Source organism: Plecotus auritus (assembly GCF_963455305.1).
Source record: "Plecotus auritus genome assembly, chromosome: 3".
Classification (NCBI taxonomy): Eukaryota; Metazoa; Chordata; class Mammalia; order Chiroptera; family Vespertilionidae; genus Plecotus; species Plecotus auritus.
In genome coordinates, this window is record NC_137772.1 from 51,611,377 (window position 1) to 51,625,328 (window position 13,952).

Genomic DNA, 13,952 nt, shown 5'->3' on the forward strand with positions numbered 1-13,952 from the left:
TGGACTAATAGTCCAAAGATGATGGTGATACTTCTGTAGGGATACTACAGAATAACATTATATTAAAGATGATATACAAAATTTTTTATCTGTACAGTGACAAATAAATCAGCAAGTGCGACTCTTTCACATCAAGATCTGAAAAAAATGTTTTCTGGATTTTATTGGTTTAAGAATCCATTTTTCCTAATTTTTACTCTGGCCTCTGTTATCAGATTTTATCAAATTATTGTAATGAAGGCATCAAAACTAGTTTTTATACAAACACAGTGACAATTAAATTGTTAAAATATTTCCCCTGAATGTATTAGAATTTTTTATTAAAAAAAAAAAAATCCTAACCTGTTTGGTTCAGTGGTTAGAGCACTGGCCTATGGAGTTTTGGATTCAATTCTGGTCAAGGACACATACCTCAGTTGAAGGCTCGATCCCAGCTCCAGTCAGGGCACATGCAGGAGGCAACCAATCGATGTGTCTCTCTCACATCAGTGTTTCTCTCTCTGTCTCTCCCCTTCCCTTCTACTCTCTCTGAAAATCAATGGAAAATAATATCCTCGGGTGAGGATTAACAAAACAAAAATAAGCTAAAGACAGACAATTAAATGAAACCAAAGAGACAGTATTCAAAGATGATGCACTTATGCAGGAAAGATGAGTAAATGTAATGCTATTGCCAAGGTATTTATAATGTCAAACACAGCATTAATGCCAAAGTGTGTGCTATGAGAGAAAGAGCAATGTATGTTTACCAACAATTCTTTTTCAAATGATACTGTAAGACGTTTTATAATATAAATGATACAGAATGAAGAGCAATTGCTGTCATTTGCTCATGGTAGTAGGCATTTCACCTTAGCGTTTAATAAATCTGCTGACGTACAGAATATGAATCGGCTCTTGGCATGCGTGCATGTCATATATAAGGGAAACTACTCTACTAAGTTTTTATTTATCATTGAAACCTATCCTAGAGGAAGAGGTTTCTTTTTGGTGTTAGGCATTATTTTGAGTTGTAGTTCAGCTTGAGATAAATGCTGCAGGACAGAGCAGCAGCTGTGTGTGAGGCAAGGTGATACATTCCTATACAAACAGAAGTTAGAACAGAATGCCAGTTCACACACTGTTTGATTATTCCAAGGCAGTAATTGGTGACCAACTGTATGCCTCATCTGGATCAGTGCTGAAGGAAACATTTAACATTTCTGATATGACCCAATCATGGCCACAGATTATATATACATAGGACACTGTGTCAAAACAAACAACAAGAAAAAATAGGACTTATGTTTCCATAATGAAGCACCATGTCACGGGAAAAAGTGATCATATAGTTTTATGAGTAAGACCAGTTAATGACTTTTCTTTGAGTTTAAGTGATTCTTCAAAAAAGAAATCTCATTGACCATTCTCCAAATGAAACAAATATTCATTAGACTTATAATAGACTAGAGGCCCGGTTCACAAAATTCGTGAACAGATAGGGTCCTAAGCCTGGCCAGTGATCAGGGCCAATCTGTGGGGTGATCCACGGGGCAATCGGGGGAGGGGGTGGAGCCCACTAGCACCTGCCTTGGCCGACCTGGTGCTGCCCACTCACTGGCCCTGCCCACTGCCACCACCGCCAGTTGCCTCCCTCTGTGGAGCAATCGGGGGCCCCAACTCTCACCTGCTTTGGCTGGCCTGGGGCCTGCTGGCTGAGGGCAGCTCCTGCATTGAGCATCTGCCCCCTGGTGGTCAGTGCACATGATAGTGACCAGTCGTTCTGCCAGTTGTTCTGCTGTTTGGTTGATTTGAATATTAGGCTTTTATTATATAAGATTTGTTTTGAATGAAACATAAACATGCAATTGTATTCCTTTTGATTGCAATCTGTGTTTGGCTATAAAAAATATTGAAATGAGTCTTCCTTAAGAAATGTTTCCATACTCACTAGGTCCATTTTCTTTAAAAATATTTAAACTCTATGGAAAAAAAAAAAAACAACTTGATTTCATACTTGAAAATATAAAATAGGTAGCCTTACTCTAGTAATACAGAGTGAGAAAGCTGACCTTCAGTTTATTATCAAACTCATAGTTTGAAAATATTATTGAAATATCAACTATTATCTGATAGAAATCAATTACCATGATAAATTCAAACATATTATATTGTATAATTTAAAAACTGCTTAATGTATTTTTTCTAAAAATATTGATCCTATATATGATGAATACCCATTCAAGGGTTACTTAAGAATTTAGTAACAAAGTGATTAAGCTAACATAAATTATCTGGCCAATGTTTAATAATATGCAAAACTAGTCCCTTATAGAATAGGCAACCTGAAAATGAAATGACATTAATAAAGAAGGTAAATATTACAGGAGACAGTGTCAACTCTGATTTGAGAAATTGTGAGTAGCAATGTAGCTTATCTGTCCTAAGCAACTATAGTGATTTACATTTTGACTTACTTGACTAAATTCCTTACCAAACGTTTGTCATCTCTAGAACTTTAACATTAGGTATTCCAGATAACACAATGCTTTATCACGCTACCTTTTCTTATTGACTGGGCAATTTAAAATAATCTAGACTTCAGAGGTAAAGTGTTTTTTAAAGATTTTAACATACTTTAATATTCTGCAAATAAAATAATGATTAATAGAGCCTAGGTTTCAAAGGAACAGATTTTGGAGGAAAAATGTCTTGGTTTACATACTGAATGTATCATTAATTAGCACTGTACTTTGTGAAATTTGTTCAGCTAATCCATAACTTAATTACATTTTTTTTAAAATTGGAATCATATAGCAACAGTGTGATTATATCAAGGAAGTTGAAAAATTTGTGAAGATAAGGTGTCATAAACAGATCTTAGTGGATTAGTCACTCAAATGAAATATAAAAAATCATATTTGAATAAATACAAAGATATGCTATGCTTTGGGATATAGTATTATCATATTGTAAGACATTAGTTAACCTCAAATTAATCCTCAAATTAATATTCCATCTGGATTAAAGAAAGCATCAATATTTTTCATTTTAAAATAGATATGGGACAATAATGGTTCTGAGGTCAACTGACAGCAAAAATGGTGATCAGGTAAAGAGATATATTAACATATAGTACAAGGCCATAATGGATAAGAAAATCTTGTAAAACAACAAGAAAAACAGGAGTTCCTACAGGAAAAAAGTGGGAAATCTATAATACCCTGTTTCCCCGAAAATAAGACAGTGTCTTATATTAATTTTTGCCCCCCAAAGACACGCTAGGTCTTATTTTCAGGGGATGTCTTATTTTTCCATGAAGAAGAATACGCTACACATTTATTGTTAAATGAAAATAAAGGAAATTTATTACCTGTATACGGTACGGTAGTACGGTAGTTGTCAACACAAACCAGACAAACTGTGAATCCTACAGTATCAAGAATTTACCCATTTATTCAATGACAATCATGTCATCATCTTCTGGAACATCATCATAACAATCCAATTCCTGAATTTCCTGGTGAATTTCTTGTGACTCCATTTCTTTCAGAATCAGTGGACCAAATCTCTCATGTTTAGCAATAGCACTGTCTTTAAATGAGTACTTCTTGTCAAGGTAGCCTGCTCGCAGTGCATTTGCAATGCAACTGTCAGTGATTTTCTCCCATGAATTCTTCACCCAAGTCACAATTTTTTGCAGTTTAGGTTTCACAAAGTTTCCACGCTGATTTCTCTCCATTCTATTTTCAATGTAGTCATTAATTTCCATGTGCAAATTGTCTTTGAATGGCTTGTTTATTGCAATATCAAGAGTCTGGAGATAGGCCGTCATTCCTGCGGGAATCATTATCTGATCTATTTTTCTTTCGTGAAGAAATGTCTTCATGTCTTTAGCGTGGTGAGTGCTGGCTGCATCCCAGACTAGCAGACCTCTTTGCCTCCCTCGCATAACAAGCGGCAGCATTAAATCGACCCACTTCCTTATAGCTGCTTGTGTGGCCCAGGCTTTTACAGTTTCAAGAATAAAAACGCCCAAAACACGTTCAATCTTTTCCTTCTTGCCCTTTGAAATGATTAAAGGTGGGATTTTAGTGCCATCCAGACGAATTGGCAAAATACAGGAAACACGTGCACTTTCGTAAGCAGTGGAGGGAATATACACTAAGGAGGCACCCCGCTGTTCAATTGTTGTTTGAGATGATTGGCCCATAAACACTGCAGTTTCATCCATAGCAATCATGTTGGAAAGATTGTATTTAGAGAAGTCAGCATCATCAATAAAGGACGTGAATGCAAGTGCTCGCTTAATAACTTGAGTATCTTCCAACCTAAACAATGTTGTAGATCTTCTTAAAGACAGTTCACTTCGCTGAAGAAAATTATCCAGCCAGTGTTGTGATGCTTTGAAGTCTTCGGGGGCTATGTCAAACTGTGGTGCCATTGCAAGGGCAAATTCTTGCATCTGAGCCCTATTCACAACCAAAGCCTTTGCTCTCCTGTCAACAACCCATTCACAGATCAGGTCTTCCAGCTCGGAAAATAATGGTTGCAGACCTGATCCACACTTGCGCTTTTTAGCATTTCCCTTGTCCACTTGTTCAATGAGGTTACCATACTCTGCTCGCCATTTTCGGACCAATCGGATACTCAACGTCTTCTCTTTGCAGAAAGCAGTAAGATTTTGGCCCCAAGAGTCTTCCATGATTCCTTTCTTGTACTACACGGAGTAGCTTTTTTTTTTTGCGCTCATTTCTAGGGGGGAGGGGGATCACTCAAAATGACACAGGGGGGATTAGAGGGGGGAATCAAAATGGCACAGGAGAATCAGAGGGGGGATTACCATTTTAGTAACCCCTTTTGATCCTCCTGTGTCATTTTGATTGTCCCCTCTGATCCTCCTGTGTCATTTTGATTGTCCCCTCTGATCCTCCTGTGTCATTTTGATTGTCCCCTCTGATCCTCCTGTGTCATTTTGATTGCCCCCTCTGATCCTCCTGTGTCATTTTAAGTGATCCTCCTCCCCCCACCCCTGTGCCACTGAACACCTTCACCAGACATCCCCCCTACCCCTTTATCAGACATTTACCCCCTGGGGCCTGCCTGGGGACTGTCACTGGGCTTGCTGGGGCCTGGATCTGGGCTGGAGCAGGGTCTGCCACTGACTGAGAACCTTCAGTCATCATGAAGGCGGCCGCGAGCATCAGGTAGTGTCACCAGAGACAGACTAGCACTCACCACCTTCGCCGCGTCCCATTTGCTCTAATCCTCCTGTTCTTCTACACGCATCTGCGAAAGTCTCCTCCTCTCTCCCGCCCCGCGCTCACCGCTCACTCCAACCTCCGCTCCGCCTCCACACAGCAGTGATGTCAGGACTCTGCGTAACGTCACTGGTTGCTAGACGCCAGTCGGTGCGGCCCTAGCAACCAGTTTACGGTAAATTAATTTTCATTCTGAGACAGAGCCTGGGGGCCTTATTTTCGGGGGGTGCCTTATATTTCACTCAGAAGGAAACCTGTAGGTAGGTCTTATTTTCGGAGGATGTCTTATTTTAGGGAAACACGGTAGTAAATGTGTAATAAGCAAATTGACCAAACAGCTGAACAGTGGAATGACCATCCGGACGACCACGCTACGACACCCACTGGCACCAAGCCAGCCAAGGCGGATGCAATGCGATTGGTCGGGGGCCCGCCATTGCCCCATGATCGCCCTGCAGAGGGAGGGTCAGGCCACCAAACAGAGGGCTGCAGGAAATGGGTAGGGCCTCCCTCTGCAGGGTATCCATCATGGAGCCCCGGCCGGGTGAGCAGGGCCTACCTCTTTGGGGCAATCAATTGTGGAGCCCCGTGATCAATCACCCCAAAGAGGGAGGCCCAGGCTACCCAGACAATGGCGCTGCGGCAGGTAGCCTGGGCATCCCTCTATGGGGCAATCAATCTTGGAACCCCGGTCGGGAGAAAGCACCTCTTTAGTGCGATCAATCACGGGGCTCCCAGACTGCAAGAGGGCACAGGCCGGGCTGAGGGTCTCCCCGCCCCCCCCCCAGTGCACGAATTTTGTGCACCGAGCCTCTAGTAGTATATAAATAAACGTATGAAAAGATGCTCACTGTAGTTAAGAAAATCCTATAAAATAAAAGAGTAATATGCAAATTAACCATCACTCCACTACACCCACCAGCCAAGCCCACCAGCCACGCCCACCAGCCACGCCCACCAGCCAATCAGGAGCAAATATGCAAATAAACCCAACCAAGATGGCTACGGCCACAGAGAGCAGGAGGGAGGCTTGGGTTTCCCTGGCAATGGAGGAAGCCAAGCTTTCCACCTGCCCTTGCTGGCCTAGGCCTCCACTCAAGGCTACAAAGTTTCAATGATAGAAGATTCATAAACCCAAACAGAAATGGTGGCAGCCACGGAGCTGGAAAGAGCAGGAGGCTAGGGTTGCCCCGGGCGATGGAGAAAACCAAGCTTTCCGCACACCCTGGCCCGCCCAGGCCTCCGCTTAAGGATACAAAGTTTCAATTATAGAAGATACATAAATCCCAATAGAAATGGCTGCCGCCACGGAGCAAGCAGAAGGCTTGGCTCCACTCCAGACTACAAAGTTTCAATTGTAGAAGATAAACAAACCCCAGATCCCAGGGCCTCCACTTGGGTCGCCAGGGGGCATGGCCAGCCTGCAAACCACCACAGGCCCCTCACCCAGGCCGCCCCACGCCCCAAGGGAACCCCCACCCTGATCCAGGACATCCTTCAGGGCAAACCAGCTGGCCCCCACCCATGAACCAGGCCTCTATCCTATCTAATAAAAGAGTAATATGCAGATTGACCATCACACCAACACACGAGATGGCTGCCCCCATGTGGTCAAAGATCCTGCCCCCATGTGGACACAAGATGGCCACCACAAGATGGCCAGCAAAGGAGGGCAGTTGGGAGGGACCAGGCCTGCAAGGGAGGGCAGTTGGGGGCGATCAAGCCTGCAGGGGAGGGCATTTAGGGGTGACCAGGCCTGCAGGGAAAGGCAGTTGGGAGGGACCCAGGCCTGCAGGGGAGAGCAGTTGGGGGGGACCAGGCCTGCAAGGGAGGGCAGTTAGGGGTGACCAAGCCTGCAGGGGAGGGCAGTTTAGGGGAAAACAGGCTGGCAGGGGAGCAGTTAGGCATCAATCAGGCTGGCAGGGGAGTGGTTAGGGGTGATCAAGCTGGCAGGCAGAAGCGGTTAGGGGCAATCAGGAAGGCAGGCAGGCAAGCAGTTGGGAGCCAGCAGTCCTGGATTGTGAGAGGGATGTCAAGACATCCCTCAAGGGGTCTCAGATTGAAGAGGGTGCAGACTGGGCTGAGGGACAACCCCCTCCCTCGTGCACTAATTTTGTGCACCGGGCCTCTAGTAAAAAATAAAACAATAGTCGGTTCAGTTAATCTCCAATGTAATATCAAAATATCTAAATTAGACAATGCTTCATGTGATAGAAAATATAGGAACATAAGCACTTATGCACTGAGGGTGGAATTAAGACTACCTCAGGTCAGACAAATATATCCATTACCAAGAAATGGTATTCTTATTTATATGTTTCTAGGAAATTCTAATTTAAGGACATAAATGAGGATGCTCATCACAATGTTAATTTGTTAGCCAAGGATTGATGGCAACCTTGGATAATTAAAGGATTGTAAGTGGATGCTATGATTACATAATCTCACAAATAGGAATACAGTGAAAAATTGAGTAAAAAGATAAGTGTCAGTGAGAATACAACTTATCATTCTATATAAGCAACTATTACTAATAAATTGAACATATGTGACAGCATATATATTATATGTGGAGTATAATAACCAAAAGTTGGATGGAATTTCATATCCCAAAATAAGAAACTGATAATAAAAAGTGTACTATGATGAAAGATTATGATAAGAAATACTGACATGGAACAAGATGTAATATTATAATGAGAAATATTAACAATGAAAAAGAAAAATATCCCATAATAATTTCAGTATTTTGTTACCACTTTTAAACATACTGTATTTACTCTTGTATTAATTTATAATACTGTTGAATGTGCTTTATTAGGACACCCATTTTAATAGAACAAATTTAATTCCAAAAAATAGTAACACTTTCTGGTCAGATATATTAACTAATTTTAAGACAGGTCTATAAACTTTTCCTAATATAGTAATAGTCAAACTCTTAAGCTTATTTTAGTTGCAAAGAGAGTTGTGAGCATTGGTTAATAAGTATATTTGTATTCTTCTAACAGAAAAAGATTGATTTCTTTCCTTTTTTTTGCATTTCATGGAATGCAAAATTTTATTGAATTTTTTGGAGACTAAGATTTATTAAACTCCTTTACTTTCAGACATCACATCTACCAGGAAATTTATAATATACATGATTACCTTAATCTTAGTAAAACATGTTGTTTTTTTAAGGCCATCTTATTGGCTTTATTCTTTCCTTTTTTTTTTTTCAATCTTAAGTATGGCCATTTCATATATTTCTTCCCAAGTTTTCCTCAGATTGGATGTCATAACTGACATCCTATTGTTTCCATAAATAATTTTATGTTAAGCCCTGTGTTTTACACAGATTTATTGTCAAAGGACTCTAATACTTTTCCCACTGTCAGTAGTCTGCTACTCTTTTCTGTATATACCCGTGTAAATCTTCCATAAGCACTGGATCTTTACTTGACGGATTTTTCTTTTTAAGTTAGCAGTATAATAATTATTTGTCATTGCATTAAGATTTTAAAAATTCAAATGAGGGACTAAATAATAGGGTTACAGAGGTGAAACAAAAAAGTCTCTCATTGAAAATAGAGAATTTAGAGAACATCCTCTAAATCTCTCATTACCCTACAGTGCTATGTCTGCAAGGTAATTCTACCACAGAGGATTAAGTCTTACTTGTCATCATTTTATTGTACCTGCTGTGTAACCTTAGAAATGATTTAACCAATTTGAATATTAGTTTTATTTTCTGTAAAATAAAACTGTGGTGGGGATTATCCTGAAAGTATATGCAAACTACTGAGCACATTATATGTATTCATGACAGAATTTTCATATTGTCATTTAAATTGGATACTTTAAATTATATTTTGCATCTTTATATAATACACATAAAATTAAAAAAAGACATTAAATTACAAAAACAATGCATAAAATTAAATCCCTTTATCTATAGAGGCCAGGATAATATTATACTACAAAAGTGCTTTTATTTTTTTAACTTGTGATAGACAAAAGATATAAGCCAAGATTTTATCATCCCTGATAAAAATAAAGAAGAAAAAAGTTTAGGAAATGTGACAAGCAAATAAATCAGCAAATAAACAACAAAAGTGGGAGCAAATGTCTAATTTATGTCTACCAGCTTCTTGTATTATTTGGTCTTGACTTTGTTGTTATTCACTTTGTGAATAAACATGTACCCTAATAAATATGCTCTTTAATGTCTATGTGTAGTGATCTTCACAAAGGAAAAATGAACTTCAAGAGTTTTAAAAATATGAATGGGGTCATGAGAGTTAGCCACAATGGAAAGGTTTGATTATAAAAGCAAGTGAGTCATATTTATTAGAGTATGGCATTAAATTATTATATTTTGTAATAAAAAGGTAATAGAAAAACATAATCACTGTTTCAAGCTATTAATATTTCATTATTATCCTTTATTCAATTTCCTACTTTAATTTAGATTTCCAACTACAGAAATTATTTTAGACTTAAAAAGCTTTCATTCCAAATCCCAATACAAGGGAGGATAGAATCACAATAGCAAACTAGAAACAGTTTCTTTTTTACTTCTGCCATTCTTCAGGGTGAATAGGTAGGATAATGTGAAATGACTATTTTTATGGAGAAGGCCAGGAAATGATACAGATGAAAAAATCAGACCATTCTCTTAGTCATAAAAGCATATCACAGATCGAATAGTTTCATCCTTAGCTCTCATATACTGTAGGGATATGCATTCATCTTACAAGTTTCATTGTATGACAAAGGCCAGTAAAATAAAAATTTCCTTATTACTTGTGTACTTTTTGCTCCTTATACATTCTCACAAGATTATAACTGATTAAAGAGAAAAGGATTATGCTTTCTTCTTGCATCTGTATTTGAAGGAAAAAAAAGCTATTAAAACACATGTGAAAAAAAGCTAATTTTCTGTAATATTTGCATTTATTAGAATAACTATAGAAAACCAATGCCATATTTTGAAAGATGATAAATGAAACTTGCTTAAAGTCAAATAGTAAACCTGTACCTACAACTTAGGACATCAGTTCCTGATTCCCAAACAAGTGCTATTTCCACAACCCACTATGCCATCAACGCATGATAAACAAATCAAATTAAAACTATGTATTTTGTTTATCACTAAAATGTATTTCTAGATTTCTAGTTTTGAGAACTTTATTCATTTATTCAGCAATCTATTATTCAAGTGTCATTGATGCTGGCATATAGATATGAATAATATGGACTTGTTCCTTTCATGAAGTTTATACTTTACTGAGAGAAAAAAAGCAAACAGTATAGGATAAATAAATAAACACAATATATTTAGATAGTGATACCTTCAATGGCAGAAATATAAATTAGTACAATAGAAGAAATTTGCAGGAGGATAATCAGTGAAGAACCCACTAATGCAGCAATAATTGAAATTAGACATAAAGGGTTATTTTAGGAGCAATTAAGTATTATTATTTTGAAAGAAAGAGTAACAGACATAAATGAATAGCTACTACATACAATTGTATATAGTGCCTAAAAACCTTGTTGATAAACTTGATATTGTGGGTGAAGTACAAGTGAAGAATCAATAATGATTCTACTCCTCTGGCACTCCCATGATGCGAATATTGGTATGCTCTAAGTCAGTGGTCGGGAAACTGCAGCTCACAAGCCGCGGTTTGCCACTCTGTTGACTAATGAGTTTGCCAACCACTGACCTAGACTCTCAATTCCAATAATTACAGGCTGTTGTGGTTCCTTGTGATTAAGCTATCCCAGTGATCGGCAAATTCATTAGTTTGTGGCTTGTGAGCCGCAGTTTGCCGACCACTGCCCTAAGTTGTCCCAGATGCCCCTTACACTGTCTTCATATATATATATATATTTTTTTGCTCTTCTAATTGGGTGGTTTTTGCTTCCTTGTTTTCCAAATCACTGATTTGATTCTCAGCTTCCTCTATTCTACTGTTGATTTCTTGTAAATTATTATTCATTTCAGTTAGTGACTGGTCCTATTTTGTCTTTGATGTTCTTAGTAAGTTCCTTTAAGTTCTCATTAAGTTCCTTGAGCATCCTTATAACCATTGTTTTTGACTCTGTATTTGGTAGTTTGCTTGCTTCAATCTCATTTAGTTCTTTTTCTGCAGATTTATTCTGTTCTTTCATTTGTGACATATTTCTTTTTCTCTACATTTTGGCTGCTTCCGTATGTTTGTTTCTATGTATTAGAGCTGCTATGTCTCCTGGAATTGGTAGAGTGGCCGTGTATAGTAGGTGTCCTGTAGGGCCCAGTGGCTCAGCTTCCCCAGTCACCTAAGCAAGCCATTCTAGGTGTGCCCCTGGTGCATTGTGCTGTTATAGTTGAGCCTTCATTATTGTTGGCACCACTAGGGGATTGACTCCTGGGCCAACTGGCTGTAAGGACTAGCTGTGACTACAATGGAAGAACTGCTGTGCAAGAGATACCCCTACAGAGCAGGACTTGCTCCAGAGGAGCTGTGGTGCTCACCAAGTCTGCCCCTTGAATGTGTCACTCATGGATATGGTGGGGTTGTAATCTGAAGCTGTCTACTGTATGCACTGGCTCTGGGGCCTTCCAGGTGGTACAAATTCAGCTACTGCCTGTGCCCTGAGTGGGACTACCCAGCACAAGCTACAGAGTAATCTGCAAATAGGCTGCTACTTGTGTTGGGTTTAAAGATGCTCAGGAGAGGGCAGCTGTGAACCTTGGCAAGCTGCTGTTATTGCTGGGCCTAGGGCCACTTATTGAGAGGAATGGGACACACTGAACCTAATTGCTGCTTGTTTGAGAGATTTTAGGAAAGTCTGAAGCCTTAGTCATGACAGGCCATTCATATGGAAAAGCCACTGCAAACCGCTTAGGGTGCGGGTCTCAGGGAATCACTGGGGTGGGGTGAAGAGTGTGGGCTAGGTTGGTGGAGACTCAGATACAGTGCCTGCATATTGGCTCTGTGGTGGTTGAAGCCTCTGCCAGTACTTTTATTGGGAAGAAAGCTGCCCCCTGCTCTTGCCCTTATGCCAGACAATTTAGTTCCTCCCCATATGTCCTTGGATACTTTCAAGCTGCTGCACCAGTCATGGAGCTCAGAGGTAGTGGGTCCAAGTCAACCTATGTGTGAGCCCTTTAAGAGGAACTGCCTGGAAATCTTAGTAGCTCTCAGTATCCCTCAGCCTTAATCCCTGCTGGTTTTTCCAGCTCAAAAATGGACACTTTTCTTCCCGGCACTGGAACCCTGGGCTGGGGAATCTGGTGTTTGGCTGGGATGCCTTGCTCCTCATGGGGGACCTCCACAGCCTAGATAAAAAAAAAAAAATGCACCACATGTGGGTGACAATCCAGCCATCCTGCACCTCCGCCTCTCCTATGAGTCTCAATGTGGCTTATTCTTTAACTCTTTAGTTGTGGGGATTCCATTCAACCATATTTCAAGCAGTTCTGAATGATGGTTGTTCTGTAATTTAGTTGTAATTTTGATGTGTTTGTGGGAGGAGGTGAGTACTATGTTTACCTACACTACATCTTGACCCTGAGTTTCAAACAAGATGAACCCAAAAAGGCCCACACCAAGATAGATCATAATTACAATGTCAAAGGTTAAAGACAAAGAATCTTAAAAGCAACAAGAGAAAAGCAGTTAGTTACCTACAAGGGCATACCATATGACTGTCAGCTGATTTTTCAACAGATTTTTCAGGCCACAAGGGAGTAGCAAGAAATATTCAAAGTGATGAAAAACAAGGACCTACAATGAAGATTACTCTACCCAGAAAAGCTACAATTTAGAATCAAAGGACAGATAAAGAGCTTTCCAGACAAGAAAAAGTTAAAGGAGCTCCTCACCATTAAACCAGTATTACATGAAATGCTGAAGGGTCTTCTTTAAGAAGAACAAGAAAAAAAAGGATTTTTAAAATATGAAAAATAAGCCCAGCAGGCATGACTCAATGGCTGAGCATCGATCTATGAACCAGGAAGTCATGGTTCAATTTCTTGTCAGGATACATGCCTTGGTTGTGAGCTTGATCCCATTCGTGGGGTGTGCAGGAGGCAACCAATCAATGATTCTTTCTCATCATCATTGATGTTTCCATCTCTCACTCCTTCATCCTTCCTCTATGAAATCGATAAAAATATATTTGAAAAAATAAGAAAAATATATGAACAATAAAATGGCAATAAATATATGTATATCAACAATTGTATCTAAAAAATCAAAATAAACAAACAAAGAATCTAATGAACAAAATAAACTGATGAATAAAATAGAACCAGAGGCATGGAAGCATAGAATAGACTGAGAATCTCAGAGGGAAGAGGGGTGGAGGAATTGGAAGAGATTCACCAAAGAGCTTATATGCATATATTCATTGTTCATGGACACAGACAATAGGGTGGTGAAGGCCTGAGTGAGGTAGAATCTGGGTGGAGAGGGGCAATGGGAGGAAAATAGGGGGGATGTCTATAATAGTCTCAACAATAACGTTTTTTAAAAAAGAATGATTTTATATTTTTGGTTTGAACAACTAGACTGGAGAAATGGATATGTAGAATGCAAAATAATAAAAAATTGGAAGGGCAATATGTTGTGGCAATTCAGTAGCTTTGGTTTGAATTTATTAAGTTTAAAATGTCTATGTAAACAAATATATTAAGTAGACAGTTGGGTGGGGGTGTAGGCTCAGATAGATTTTTTA